The 15,343-nt window shown below is 41.0% G+C and overlaps 1 protein-coding gene across 3 annotated transcripts in view; it reads left to right on the top strand.

Moving 5' to 3' along the window:
* The window catches only part of LOC110677676, a 258,589-nt gene that overhangs the window by 151,731 nt on the left and 91,515 nt on the right, over window positions 1–15,343 (top strand). For all 3 annotated transcript variants that reach the window (XM_021848674.1, XM_021848673.1, XM_021848672.1), the window contains exons 3-4: window positions 9,030–9,517; window positions 11,237–11,813. The gene's annotated coding sequence lies outside the window, so the exon portion shown is untranslated. The remainder of the gene's footprint in view (window positions 1–9,029; window positions 9,518–11,236; window positions 11,814–15,343) is intronic.

The raw sequence follows: 15,343 nt of genomic DNA, 5'->3' as shown, positions 1-15,343 counted from the left end.
ATATTGTCGGGGGACGTGTCCCCTCCGCATGTAGTGAGCATGCGACCTCTCACAACAATGAAACGGGGGCAATCGAACACGACATGCTCCGCTGTTTCCTCTACACCAGCACAATTGGGGCACGCAGGAGATTCTGAGTGCCCGAACCTATGCAGGTACTGTCTATAGCAACCATGTCCTGACAGAAACTGCGTCAGGTGGAAGTTCACTTCCCCATGGCTTCTACCATACCAATCTGACACATTTGGTATTAGTCGATGGGTCCATCTACCCTTAGTGGAGTTATCCCATTCCTGCTGCCAGCTTCTGAGCGTTTCCTCTTTACACGTGTCGCGGACTCCTCTGGTACCCCTTTGGTTGAAGCATTGAACATCTTCCTTGATGATGAGCCCGATGGACGTCATCCCGGCTATGATGCACACGGCCTCTTTAGATACCGTCCGGTATGCACTTGCTACTCTTAAGCACATTATCCTGTACGTGCTTTCCAACCGCTTTAGGTTTCTGTTCGTTCTAAGCGCTTTTGACCAGATTGGTCCTCCATACCTTAGTATGGATAGCGCCACGCTTGCCAGCAGCTTGCGTTTGCTGGCAATTACAGCAGAGCTGTTAGACATCATCCTCGAAAGCGCCGCTATAGCCGTAGATGCCCTTTTACAGGCATATTCAACGTGGCTAGCGAAGCTCAGCTTGTCATCGATCATTACCCCAAGATGCCTAAGGGATCGCTTGGACTCTATGGTGCAATCACCTACCGAGATAAGCGCCCGTTGCTCGGACTTGCGGTTGTTGACCACCACCACCTCAGTCTTGTGACGGGCCAGTCCTAGTTTCCTAGACTTCATCCATTCCTCAACCAGGGAAATAGAGTGCGCTGCTGTCAACTCTACTTCCTCCATCGATTCACCATAGACCACTAGGGTGATATCGTCGGCGAAGCCAACAATCTTAACACCCGTCGGAAGGGGCAGCCTCAGTACGTCATCGTACATCGCATTCCATAACAGCGGGCCCAGGATTGAACCTTGAGGTACTCCCGCGGTAATTCGAACGCTTTTCTGCCCCTCCTCTGTGTCATACAGTAGAATCCTACCATCAAAATAGCTTTCTAGAAGCTTACACAACTGCACCGGTACCTTGAGGCGGTGAAGCGCGTGTGCTATTGCTTCCCAGCTTGCGCTGTTGAACGCATTCTTCACATCCAGAGTGACAACCGCGCAGTAACGGATGCCGCTCCTTTTATGCTCGATTGCCACCTCAGCTGTTTGAACGACCGACTGGATGGCGTCCAGAGTAGATTTACCTTTTCTGAATCCAAACTGGTTGTTGGACAGGCCGTCCGCACTCTCCGTATACGGTACTAGTCTGTTGAGAATCAACCTCTCCAATAACTTGCCCGTCGTATCTAGTAGACAGATAGGTCTATACGCCGACGGGTCACCTGGTGGTTTCCCCGCCTTTGGTAGTAGCACCAATTTCTGTCGCTTCCATACATCCGGGAAGATTCCTTGATCAATGCAGCGTTGCATCGTGGTTCTGAACATGTCCGGATCCGTGTTCACTGCCGCTTTTAAGGCAACATTCGGGATACCATCGGGTCCCGGTGCCTTGTTTGACGCGAATGATTTCACGACTTCTGCCAGCTCTTCGTTCGTCACTCTCGCCACTTCTTCTCCTTCATCTGCCGCATACGGCGCTGGGGGCCATGGGCTTATGGGATGGTGCGGGAAGAGTACATCGATTATCGATCGCAGCAACTCGGGCGATTTCTCTTGGGGCGCTATGGCTCCTTTGGTCTTAGCCATTACCACTCTGTAGGCGTCACCCCATGGACTAGAATTGGCACTCTCGCATAGACTTTCAAAGCATGCCCGTTTTCGACTCTTGATTTCCTTTTTGAGAGCCAACTTTGCCTCTCTGAATGCTGCACCGCGTTCCTCTCTTTGTGCTTCTGTGCGTGCGCGTTGCATTCTTCGTCTAGCCCGAAGGCAGATTGCTCGAAGATTTGCAATTGATTCGCACCACCAATACACTGGCGGCCTGTTCTCTCTAGGAGGGGCTTTTCTCGGCATGGAAGCATCACACGCTCGTGATATCATAGCAACTAGCTCTTCACCGTTTAGGTCCAGAGTGTTTCGTTCGCGCCTCAGGGCTTCAGTGAATACTTCGACGTCGAAGCGCGCTGTTTTCCATCCTCGGGCTTGGGTCGAGTTACATCGCGCTGCCTTCTGCCCGCCTGGTATTATACTATAGCGAATCGATTGATGATCGCTATGAGTATAACCGTCATCAACGCGCCAGTTCATGGTACCTAAAAGGTTAGGACTACAAAACGTCACGTCGATGATCGATTCTGCACCATTTCTGCGGAAGGTACTCACTGTACCCACATTTGCCAACTCTACATTTAATGCGGCCAGGGATTCCAACAATAGCTGGCCTCTTTGATTGGTGCAGCGGCTACCCCACTCCACTGCCCATGCATTAAAGTCGCCAGCTATCACTACTGGCTGCCGATTAGCTAGTTCGGCCATCATCCTGTCAACCATGTGGGAAAATTCCTCAATCGACCACCTTGGGGGCGCGTAACAACTGCAATAGAACACGCCGTTGATTTTTGCTATCGCAAAACCGTCATTTGAGCTAGGGACTACTTCTTGGATTGGGTATCGTCCTGTCGTCCCTATAGCTGCCAGCTGTTGAGACCTATCCGCCACCCAGTTCCCGTTGTTGGCTGGTATGCGGTATGGGTCCGATAATAACACCACGTCAGTCTTGGTTTCCGAGACTGACTGCCAAAGCAGCTGCTGGGCTGCATCACAGTGGTTTAAAGTGGCTTATTTGGGTTTACAACCGGGCATACTGGGAGGTACCACACTCGGTAAGACAGCTGACTACCTTTGGATACATAATACGCTATCATTTCTTGCAACGTCGCATCTAGCTCTGGGTCCCTATCTAGACGCCTTTGTAGACAGTGGTGCCTTCGTAATGCCACTGCATAGTTATCTGGCAAGCGGGTGTTATCGTGACGCCACAACAGTCCAGTAGTGTATCGATACCCGTCATCGTGGTCAGTTACTCCAAAAGATCCTGAGCTCGTTGATCCTCAGGTGAGAGAAGGAGTTTTTCCGGTTTTGTGAAGCCGATACTATCTAGCGTAAAATGCTTTGTAACAGCCTGATGTAACACTCATCATCGCTCGTTCGTTCACACGAGCATACGTGGAAGGCATAATGTACCAGATTATCTGCGCTGTCTGCTTGTGAATTTCCTCCGCCGCATACTGTCCAACCCAACTGCATTTTAACAGCTACTGGTTCGCTAATATTTCCTTCTCTGCTCTTCAACACAGAACTAACTTGAACGTGCTTCATTTCGATGAGGATTCTTGGCCGAGCATCGTAGTATGAATCGATGGGAAGTCCTATCAGATATGGATATTGATTTTCCATTTTCTCTACGTTGAGCGTCTGGTGTGGAAGCTACAGCTCCTCAACTGTTCTCACTCCAGCTAGTTGGAAACTATTGGACGTTTTACCTGTCCCAGCGATATCGACTGTAACTGATTGCGAATCTTTTTCACATCGTTGTGTTCCTCCCGTCCAGCGAAGGCACAATGGTATAGTCGTACCTTTTAACTTGAGCTGGTCCGCCAGTTCTTGATCTATCAAGCTCAGGTGGGACCCTTCATACAGGAAAGCGTAGGTGTGGATGGAACCTTAAAGCCCACGGAGTACCACATGTAAGTAACGGAACAGTAGCGCATTGGATTTTGATTGGTGAGTATTGCAATCATGTGTTGCGACTTCCACAGCAACGGACGTCTGCCTTGGAACTTAAACTATAGACGATAATGTTACTGATGCCGATTTGTTGGGGTTCTGAGGAGTTCACTGGTCGTTGTGAAGTAATTCATGGTGTTTATAAGTACATCCGTTTCGCCCATACGGTTTAGCATCACATCCTCCTTTATGTCCTCGTAGACAACTTCAGCAGAAGATGCATTCCCTTATGATGGCCCATTTGGATTCACGGGACAGCTCCAGAAATTGCTTGCATATAGAAAGGATATTGCACACTCCTTTGCATACCACACAGTCCTCGGAAACGTTGGCCATCTGTTTCGGGACTTGCGCACGGTCGCCTTCTTCTATATTGACGGCCTTTGACTCTGAAAGTTTCTCAGAATGAACATTCAGGAAAGCGTTTAATTTTTTGTTTCCACGTCCTTCATAACGCGATGAACTTGACTCATGAGCATCAGCTGGGATCACAACAGTGCTAGCTGCCTCGGCCAAAGAATACACCCAATTTCCAAAGGTCGCCAGGTTGACTAGTCTTGCCTAGTCTAATTTTAGCGTCACTGGAAGCTTGTTCACTAATTTGGTGGAGAAGGGAGACATTGTACATATAGTCATCAAGCTTGTACGCATCTACCGTAGCGCAAAAAAATTGCAGGTTCACTGCAAACTCGACCAATTTTTCTAGTTTGTCCTCGCGTATTGATGGTAAGCTGTTCACTCTTTGGATCAGAGCGTGGACGACAGCTTCGGGTTGACCGAATCGCATTTTCAAGGTGCGCATAATTGCTGGAACATTCGATGGATAAACTCCACGCCGTTTCATATACCTTCCCTTCCAAGGATTTCTAAAGCCGAATAAGATTTTCCTCGTTCGTAAAGCCGCACATATTGGTCGTGCTGTTAAACATTGACATGAAAACCGGCCACTCCTCGAAATTTCCGGAGAATTTGGGCAAGTCTTTGGAAAATCCTGGTGGGCTGCTAGCTCGAAATCTTCTTCTTGGCGATCCGAATGGAAATCTATTTTTCGGCAGGTTCTTCTTGGATGAAAACTGGTTTGTCCACGTGATTCTCCGCAGCTTCTGGCATAGAAAACGTTCCAAAGGGTTGTTCACGACGCACATCAAACTCGTCAATCCGGACCTCACTATGGCAGGATCGATTAGCCGGCTGAGTGGAACCAATTTGTACTTGTCCGGAGTAGCGCTGCGTCGAATGTGTCTGTGGTTCAAAGACTTCTGTGCTTTGAGGATCCAATGCATTTCCCGTGTGGACATTGTTCGTATCTTGAATCTACTGTTTGACTTGATTTTGTGAACCACTGTATTCAGATCTGGCACGGCTGTGCATCTTCTCTAATAACTCGTATTTCCTGTCCAAGTAGGCTCAATGCTTTTCCGCTTGGTGCTTTTCGTATTCACGTCCTTCCGCTACCTACACCTCGCACTAGCAACACGAAACAAGCAACGTGAAACATTGAAACTGCGGAATGAATGTCGTCTGACACGATGACATTGGCGTAAATCATAAGTTTTGCATAGATTTCATACATGTCTGAATATCAACAACAAGAATAGTCAAATCAAGGTATCTAGAAGGGAAGTATTTCAATGTGTCAGAATGTTGAAATCGCCATTTTTAAATACCAGGTGACAGCTGGCGAGTTTGTTTTGGTTTGAAGGTGCTGACTCAAGACGTACCTCCAAACATTTTTCACAGCCACACTCCGTCTCGTTTCGTTCGGCTTTTAATTTCACTAGTCATGGAATAGAAAAGTAGCTTCTTAGTAGCTTTTTCTCACTTTAATGAATAAAACACTTTAATTTTACATCCTCTAAAACACACGAAGAAGGTAAACGTTACTCAGAAATGCAGGAGAAAATTTTAACTTACCGGTAGGATTTGTTTTCTGTGGTAAACAATCCCTAACATTCCCATAGAAACGATACATGAAAACAAACTCGCCAGCTGTCACTTTCACCTCCCCTGTAGCTGACCTCACTTCGCACCCACTGACAGCTTAGATCACTGAACCTCCCTTCAATCAATCTTGAGTAAAATCTTGCTTGTTATGTCAAATATGACATACACATACAGCAGGCCCGATTACGAAAAACCGTGCCGTTTTCTGGCGTGGTCGAATTTTTCTTTCGTACTTTCGTTTGACCGCTTGTATTTTGAATACTGAAGGCAAAGACAGAATATGAACGAAAACGTGTCTACTACCGGGATTGCTTACGACACTGACACGAACTATATGTGTCCTGCTTATATTCATTTTTATTCATATTCTCACTACGGCTACCATAAATGAAAACATTTCCATGGAGGCGCATGGTCATACACGTTTGTTCCCAACTGAAACTTAAACCTTGTCAACGAAAGTTGTTGATGTTGGGACTTGAATCGTACGAATGGTTTATGGTTTTATCTAACTACATTCAACTCTCCATAACACGATATTAAAGGACCATTGAGAAATGGATGTATCGAGTTATAGACAGACATCATGTATACGCGCTTCACATCAAGAGCTTGAGATCAGCTTGCCATGAGCGCACAAAAATAACCGCGCGCTTGAGCACGTGCTATGGTGAGACACATTTTTTTAGATCTCATGTAGCAATGTACTAGCTCAAACGATCATATCTGCACTGGCTCATGTGAAAATCTCAATGTGACAGTGCATTTGAGACTCGCTGCCAAAGGTTCCAAATGCAAGGGAAAGGGATCAAATCATGGATTAAACTGCCTGTAAGCACTGACGCGGTTCAACGCGGTTAAGATTCTAGCATTTGAATTGAAAAACTTGTGCTGGCCACCAAAGAAGCATAGGCATTAGACCTATTCATATTTTCAAAAATGTCTGGAAACTCCCCAGTCAACCAATACTTTGATTTTTCATTGCGAAATGAACTTCTGGCCAAAATTTCACTCAATTTAGAGAAAATTTAGTTGTGCTTCAAATCAATTATGTGTTTTTGGGCTATTTTCAAGCTTTAAAAAATCATAACTACCGAACGAAACATCAAAAATTATCGGAAATACTTCTACATAGTAGTTTATCCAATTCTACGAACTTTTGCCGAACACGATTTTATGATTGGAGCAAGTTTTAACATAGTTTGGTTGATGTTTGTATCTCGAGGTTCTTGAAAATCTCTTTTTTCGGGAATTGTTTTCACTGAACAGCATGCCTGCATGAAAATTTCGGATTTTTAATTTCCAGACATGATGACAATGCATATCTAAAAGTCAATCCCGTTCAAAGTTACCATTTATCTTACGAAAATAAATTGTAAAAAATAGGTAATTATGAAGCACATTTGTAAATCCACTGTGGGTGAGCCAAGAGCACCACCGTGGGCTTCAATGAATACAAAAAATGAACACGTTAGCACTGCCTTTTCTCAGTCGATGATGATGATTGTTTTCAAATCGTTCTAAATGATCAGTGTAATGCGATCAAAACAATCATCACTCGGAAAGAAAAAGCAATGCTAACTTGTTCAATTCATTCGTTTCCGGTACATGTGTCATGCATGATTTAACTATCATCAGGTTGCGATGCGATGCTCGATCTTTGGGCATTTATTGTAATTTATTGCTTTTAGCAACATGTAATCTGTTGATGGTCAATGAATTCATAAATGTATTATGTTTGATTCCCGTTGACTAGGGCCTGGAAAAATAATACCAATGCATGTTTTATATACCATATATATTGAGAAAACTGTAATTTCTGGGTACTGCGGAGTACAAATTTGAATCAAACAATGTTAAAACTCAATTTAATCTTGTTAGCGTGTTCGACAAACTTTAACAGAATAGAATTAGCTTTCAAATAGTGGTAATAGCAAGTGGTTTTGATTTTCCACATGCTAGTTATGATTTTTCAAACCTTGAAATAAGCCCAAAAACACATTTCCAACTTGAAGCATACTGAAATCTTTATCAAATGAGCTGAAAATTTGACCAGACATTGTTCTTAGCAAGAGAATTCCGAATACTGCTTGACCGGTAGATTTCCAGACATTTTTTTAAATATGAACAGGTCTAATAGGCATAGACCGAAGCCGTATGCTTACGTGGAGCTGTTGTACTAGGCAAACATAACTGTAAAAAAGTACTCGAAGTAAGCGCATGCGACGAGCCTCACGAGATGTCTCATGAGACTCGCTCACTAAGATATATTTTAAACGTATCTGCATCTCGTGTCTCACATAATCTGTGAGCTGCGATATGGGATATCGCATGGCACCCTAGCTCATTTAGGTATACATGAGAAATACGACTTATAGAGTACAAAACCAGTAGGGGAAGGGGTGGTAAAATGAACACCTTAAGGATATCATCTTGTTTCTAATAGAAAAACGAGGAATTTCTGTAGTTCTATTGCACAACATCAAAGGTAGGGATGTTATCTAAAGCAGCGACACTAATTCAGACTAAAATAGCTAAATTTTCACATATTTTTGTCGTTAGCAAAAAACGATCCAAATGTTCATTTTACCTGCACTATGTGGGTAAAATGAACATCATGTAAAAAACGTGAGCGAAACAAATATTTTTGAAAATTTCATTGCATATCCGAAAATATATCCTTTGAGGATTGTAACCCATTCAAAAAGAAATTTAAAAATATCAGTATTGGCATCATATCATAACGATATTTACCTCATTGAAAAACCTCTAGACCTCCGAGCGAAAAGTTACGTCAGTTCTAATTTTCAAACGCGATTTTCTAAATTCTTAGTTTTCGTTGAAATTTTCACTTCAATTGACCTCCGTATCAACCCGAACACACCGAATTGTGCTTTAAATCGTCCGTGCATGATAAAAATTCATTGAAATTTGATTTTTCTCGGTAAAAGGCACGGTGTTCATTTTACCACCCCTGTTCATTTTACCACCACTTCCCCTACAAATGCAATTCAAGGGACCATCGAGGTAGCCATGAAAACCAGTTTTTACGAAATATCGAGTAAGGGAGAGTGGACTGTAGCTTTCAAAACAGTACTTAGTAAAATTGGAGAGAAGTTGATACTTCGTGTTGTGATGGATTTTAAAACTAACAAAGATCCGAGTCGTGGCTAAATTTAAATTTCACGTGCAACAGAGATAATTGTTACAATTATACTCATATCTACCAAATGACTACCAACGAAAACCTTCGAATGCATTAAGCTCTAAATCCACTTTGTTTTATCTTTTTTCTTACAGAAAATTGCATCATCAAACACAACTGACGCTCGCCACAACGCACACCATAAGGACCATTCACCGCAGACATCGTTCAGCTTCAGCTTCAGTGATGATTAGCCGTATAAGCAACAAAATTTCGTGCTCTAGCCAAACGATCCAACCGAAATCCAGCTTGAAGTAGATAGCTGCTCCCAAAAACCACACGCCACCCACAAAGAAGCATGATGATGGAATCATCATGTTGACTAGACGCGAATAGTGCCACTAGTCACACCCTCTTCGCCGTTGCTACTTTTGAAAGTTACTGCTCCCGAAAGCTTTGTTACTGGCAGCTGCACGAAACTGCAACGGTGATGGCATAACGGGAGTGTCCGACAGACTGACAAACGGAGCCCGCCTTTCAAATTTAGTGCAAGTGGCCACCCAGATGAGACGGGAGCAGATCTTCAAATTTGGCTGCCACCACAACCACTCGACGAGAGACGTCGACCAAGCCAACGAAGAAGGTGGGTATCTAAATCGAGTGATGGGGAAATTCTGTTGCAAACTGCTGGCACCTTAAATAATATTACTACTAGGGTCGATGTACCAATAGCCGCATAGCTAAGAACAAAAATTCGTATAAAATCGAAAAATAACGCTAGCGTCATTGTTTTTCCATCATCTGAAAGTTTTTTATCTTGGTTTTGTGGGAAAAATATGAAAACTACGAAAACTCAAATGTTTGTATTTATTATCACGTGTGCCACTATAGGAATACATGTGCCTATAGTACCACTATTTCTAACTTCTGGTCCTATAGTAGCACTAGCATCACGGCGTTGGCAAAATAGTTATCAAAACCGTATTTTTACAAAACTTTTATATTTTTCCTACAAAGTGTGGTTCAAAAGCTTTCGTTCGATGTAAAAAAGTTCTTAATTCATCAATTATTTCGTATAATAAAAAATAGTTTCTATCAGTAGTGCTACTATAGGAACAATAGGTTTACTATAGGCGCAAGGGAGCTTAAATTTTAAGCTAAACTAATTATATCGATCATTTTTTGAACAAAATCAAGCTATGTATCAATGGTGCTTAAATAAATAGCTCCTGACCTTCATGTCAAAAAATGTTTTGAAAAGATTTAAAGCAAAACGGCCATAAAAAGCCACTAATGCGACTATAGGGGACTGTCCACTAAGGGAACACTGACCCTACTATTTCTAACATTACGTTTCAACTGGGACAGAGACGGCTTCTCAGTTCAGTGCTCTTATGAGCACTTCCACAGTTATTGACTGAGGGCTTTCTTTGCTGATTGACCATTTTTGTATGTGTATATCGTGTGGCAGGTACCAAGATACTCTATGCCCTGGGAAGAAGGTTAAATTTCCAACCCGAAAAGATCCGACCCTCAGCTTGGTCTTGGTATAATGAAATAATCTAAATTCTAAATCTAATTATTCTGACAACATGATCACTTTTTCTATTCTATAATCGAACCAAACTTAAGTCTCTAGGCATTTCTCCAAGAATTCCTTATAAGATATTTAGGAATTATTCCTGAGGTTCCTCAAAGTATTCACTCAGTAAATATTCTGCTCTATCAAAATCTTTCACGACGTGACTAATTGACATGTGTGTGATAAGAAGTCATTATCATACCATCGCATGAATGTAATGTTGCAGACTTTGCAGTTTGGATTTCTTAGTGAAAAATCTTCATATAAATTTGATTTTGAGCATTTTTTTAATGAATATTCGTTTTTCCTTGATACTGTAAATGGGTAATGGTTTCACGTAAGGAATTACAATTTTCAAGAATAGATTACAATTTTTTTCTTAATTGATTCCATATTTGGACCATTTGCTATATTCCAAGTGATTTCACAATTGCAAGTTTTTGACGAATCAACTGTTCTGTGTTTATTATTACATAACAATACTCTTAGAAGTTACAATCATAATAATAATAATGTAAAAAAAATGTAGATAACAATACCAAAAATGTGAATTTTTAATGTATTGCATTAATGCAAAACCACTATATTACCACCAGTAATTCGTTTTCCCATCTACCGCCCAGTAGAAATTAGCGTGATGACACTAACTGCCAGTTTAACGATGCATAATGACGACAGGGCGCCGTGTCGATAAATGTCTCTTTCCACGCCGAACGCCCACAATCCATCGCAGCTAACAAACCGTTTCCACCCGTCTTTTTCTTTTTTCGCCCATTTCAGAAGAACCGGAGGACGACGAAGAAAAATCTGCTGCCAGTATTTAGTGCTCAAAAAGCTGCGATAAAATAAAACCGAAAAGAAAAAAATCCAAATAGCACAAATTGAAACTGACAAGCTTATCGCGCCATCCAGCCAATCTCAGAAGAAGAACGACAGACGGCATCGCGACGAGTTTTGCAACAACGCCATCTACAACGACTTCAACGAGTATCATCCCTTAGACACAGAGGGAGACATTCAAATCGAGAAGCAGTCATCTCACCGTCATCTTTCGTCATCCTTTGCGGTATCCGAGGACCTTAACTGCTACCGAGGACCATTTCCGCTACTGGTGCCATCGCTGCTTTCGCTTTGCTGTTGTTTGAAATCGCATCGAGAAGTGTGAAACTTAAGCACCAAGGTCGCCATTTTTTTCTTAGGATCTACGCGCCTCATCGAGGGAATTGCTTGCAGAAATTAATTTATCGATTCTGCGGATCGGGCGGAATTGTTCATTATTTGCTGCTGCTGCCTGACGCCTGGAGTTTCTTCTGCTTTGCAAAGCAGAACGCGACAAAGAATCGTAAATTTGTTTAAGGTGAGTATTTTTGAATCGAAAATACGGTGTGTAATAAAAATAAACATGCTGTGGTGACTCATTCAGGTGAAGCTCATAAAGCCATTGAGGGCAATTTGGGTTCATAAAATTACTGTGATGGCGTTTATTTGACGCCATCAAATCGAGGTCGATAAAATTTGAATTTTATGATGAGTTGTTTGGGACAAGGTGAGCAATATACTTCGATTATTAATCATAAACTTTTGGAACGGCAATGCAATTAAAATAATACGATTATAATTTACTGCATTCGGATTTGGCTCCCACTTCGACGAGAAATTTGCATTGTTATATGGATGAACATAGATTTTGCATATTTGATGTTTTGCGTAGCATATTGTAGAGATGTTCGTGCATTTTTTTCACAGTCATAATGTAGTTAACGCTAAATCAACTATCCTGAAGCTAATACATATTTTTTACACATTTAAAACTTGTGTTTGTACAACAACATTTTTTTTATAAATGAATTAAAAATGAATGTAGGGTGATTTGTTAATATCAATTTATAATCGTATTCGTCTCACAACTAACAGCCCACTGTTATGTAGTTAAAGGTGAAAATACACCACTTCAATGTTATAATAAAATATTTAACTAGATTATTTAGATCTACGGGCATCCCTCTTCATTCCCACAGCATGATGAAATATTCCTAAAATTCATTAGCCTCATCAAAATAAAGCCAACACTCATAAGCACCATTACTTTCGACCGAAAAAATTCATGACGGCTCACAGTACCAGGTATGCCCTGTCATTTTTTCAAAAATCTGGAAGATTTTGAAAATTTGTCTGGAAAAGTCTGTCGTATTATGGGGAACAAATTATTTACAAAACCTTACAAATTAAATAAAATTTTTATCTGGATGGCCGATAAAAATGGAACCTCAAAAGTTTGGAATATTCCAGGCAAATCTGGAAGGCTGGCAACGCTGCACAGTGCAGCGAAAACAACCACCAAAAAAGGAATCGTTTTCTATGCCGAACATTACGCACACATTGATGCGTACAAGTTTTTTTTCCAATCCGGACGGAAGAGAAACTTTGATTACGTTTACAATTATTAGCGGTTGTTGAGGGAATTTCTTAGAATTTATGTTTTTACGGCGTGTGATTGGAATAAAATTCTCCAGTGAAGGTGTACGAAAGTTTTCCATGGTGTTAATAAGTGCCCGGTGAAGTAAGTCACACAGGGAGCAATTAGAATCGTCATGTGCCATGTTCAGTCGATCGCTAGTCAGATTTCGCTCGGTATGTCTTCGTCCATGCGATTTCGTTGAAAAAGTGCAAAGTGGATAATTGAACTTAAATTATTCATCGAAATGCATTTTTTTGCATTTTTGGTGTACAAGTTGACAAACCATAACAGCTTTCACAAAATTACACTTAGAAAATCAATTCTAGTTCTAATATCCGAAGTTTGATATGACAAATGAGGGATTCCACGGAGGCATGCAAGTCGATTCTGATCGACCATTTCAAAAATATCTGAAACTTTGCACAGTTTTTCAGTTCCATCTAAATCGTCATTTTCCGATATCAAATCTTCAAGTTGAGTCACGACTAACTTTTCAAAAGGGTGTATGTGAAAATGGTTCAAAAATATTCAAAAAGCTAAAAATATACTACCACTATGGTTATAAAAGATTTAATTGTAAAATTTTTCTTCAGTCAAGCAAATGACACCAAACTAGTCAGTAAAAACTTAAAAGTGATTATGTCTATTAAAATCTAACGAGCAACATGAGTGGTCGCTTTCTCAACTGCAGGCCGTTTGCAGAAAAAAAAGTGTTCGAAAGAGCTACGAAATCTCACCGAAAGCACCATAGATAAACTGAAAGCGGCTGGTTATGCTCCAATGTCTACATTGAATACAAATTTACGCATTTGTACGTCCTGCCGTTTAAACGTTGACAAACGGGCAATCTGTACATCATCGGTGGATCAGGTTGCAGGAAGTTCGAAAACAACAACAACTGAGGAATTACTAGATGCACCGACAACAACTGAGGAGTTACCAGAAGTACCAAGTGCAGATAGTCTTGCCACGGTACCATCAGCGACATCTGTTTCAACAAATCAATCAGAAGATGAGTGCATCCAGAAGGTCAACATCGAACGCTTCAACGAAGGGATAGCTGGAATAAAAGTGACTCCGATTAAATGGACGAAGATGGGTTACGTCAATTATCCCGAGAAAAAATACCGTGAAATCAACGAAGCTGTACGAAGAAACCTCTTCAAATTAGGACCTGAGGATGTGGAAAATACAGACTACGATGAGGTAATTATGAATATGAAGGAAAGGTTCTCGAATCTAGCCACGACAAGGAAAGAAAAAATATTGATTTTGTCGATGCTGCCAAGCTCGTGGTCTATTCAAGACGCCATTGATGAGTTCAAAACCAATAGAAATAAAGCAAAAGAGGCAAAACAATTCAAAAATAACTGTCTTGCAACCAAAAATGCTAGGTCGAGTACTTCATTAACAGATGAGACAAAAGAAAAAATAATTCAATATTTTGAAGACGATGAAGTAAGTAGAGCTATGCCTGGCCAAAAAGATTATGTATCTGTAAAAAAAGATGGAAAGCGTCAAGCAATCCAAAAACGATTAATGATGACTACTTTGAAAGAAGCGTATACACGCTTCAAGGAAATTAACGAAAATATTAAGGTAGGTTTTTCCTCATTTGCAAGCCTTCGTCCAAGGCAATGCAAGCTTCTATCCAATTCAGGAACACATAATGTTTGTGTGTGCACAACACACGAAAATATTAACCTAATCTTACATAGTTTGAAAAGAATCAATTTATCAAAGGAAATGTTAACTGGTAGTCTTTTGTGTGAAAATACAACATCAAATTGCTATCTACGATCTTGTTCGGATTGTCCAGATTCTTTATCATTGGAAAATACTTTATTCGCTGAGTTTGAAGAAAATTATATTGATCAGTTATCATTTGAGCAATGGGTGACCACGGATAGGTGTGACCTAGAAACTATTGTAAAACCTGTAGATGAGTTTGTGTCATTTTTTTGCTTGAAATTAGAAAGTTTAATTCCTCACGACTTTATTAAAACAGAGCAATCCCGCTTTTTAAAAAATACGAAAAATACATTACAAGATGGTGAATTTTTAGTCATTTGTGATTTTTCTGAAAACTATAGCTTTGTATTGCAAGATGAAGTGCAGTCCCATCACTGGAACGTACAACAAGCTACAATTCATCCATTGTTATTTCTTTCAATGGAAGTACGCAAATTGAACATTTTAGTTTTATTGTAATTTCCGAAGATTTAAGACACGACTCAGTATCTGTAAATTTGTTCATTGCCAAAATGATTAACTTTTTACGCGTTGATAAGGATAAAGAAATCAGAAAGATATATTTCATGTCTGATGGAGCAGCATCGCAGTACAAAAACCGTAAGAATTTTTCGAGCCTATGTCAATTTATATCAAAGTACGGAATTGATGCAGAATGGCATTTCTTTGCTACGTCA

Source organism: Aedes aegypti, chromosome 3 (genome assembly GCF_002204515.2).
Source record: "Aedes aegypti strain LVP_AGWG chromosome 3, AaegL5.0 Primary Assembly, whole genome shotgun sequence".
Lineage (NCBI taxonomy): Eukaryota > Metazoa > Arthropoda > Insecta > Diptera > Culicidae > Aedes > Aedes aegypti.
This window is presented reverse-complemented; position numbering and strand designations above follow the sequence as displayed.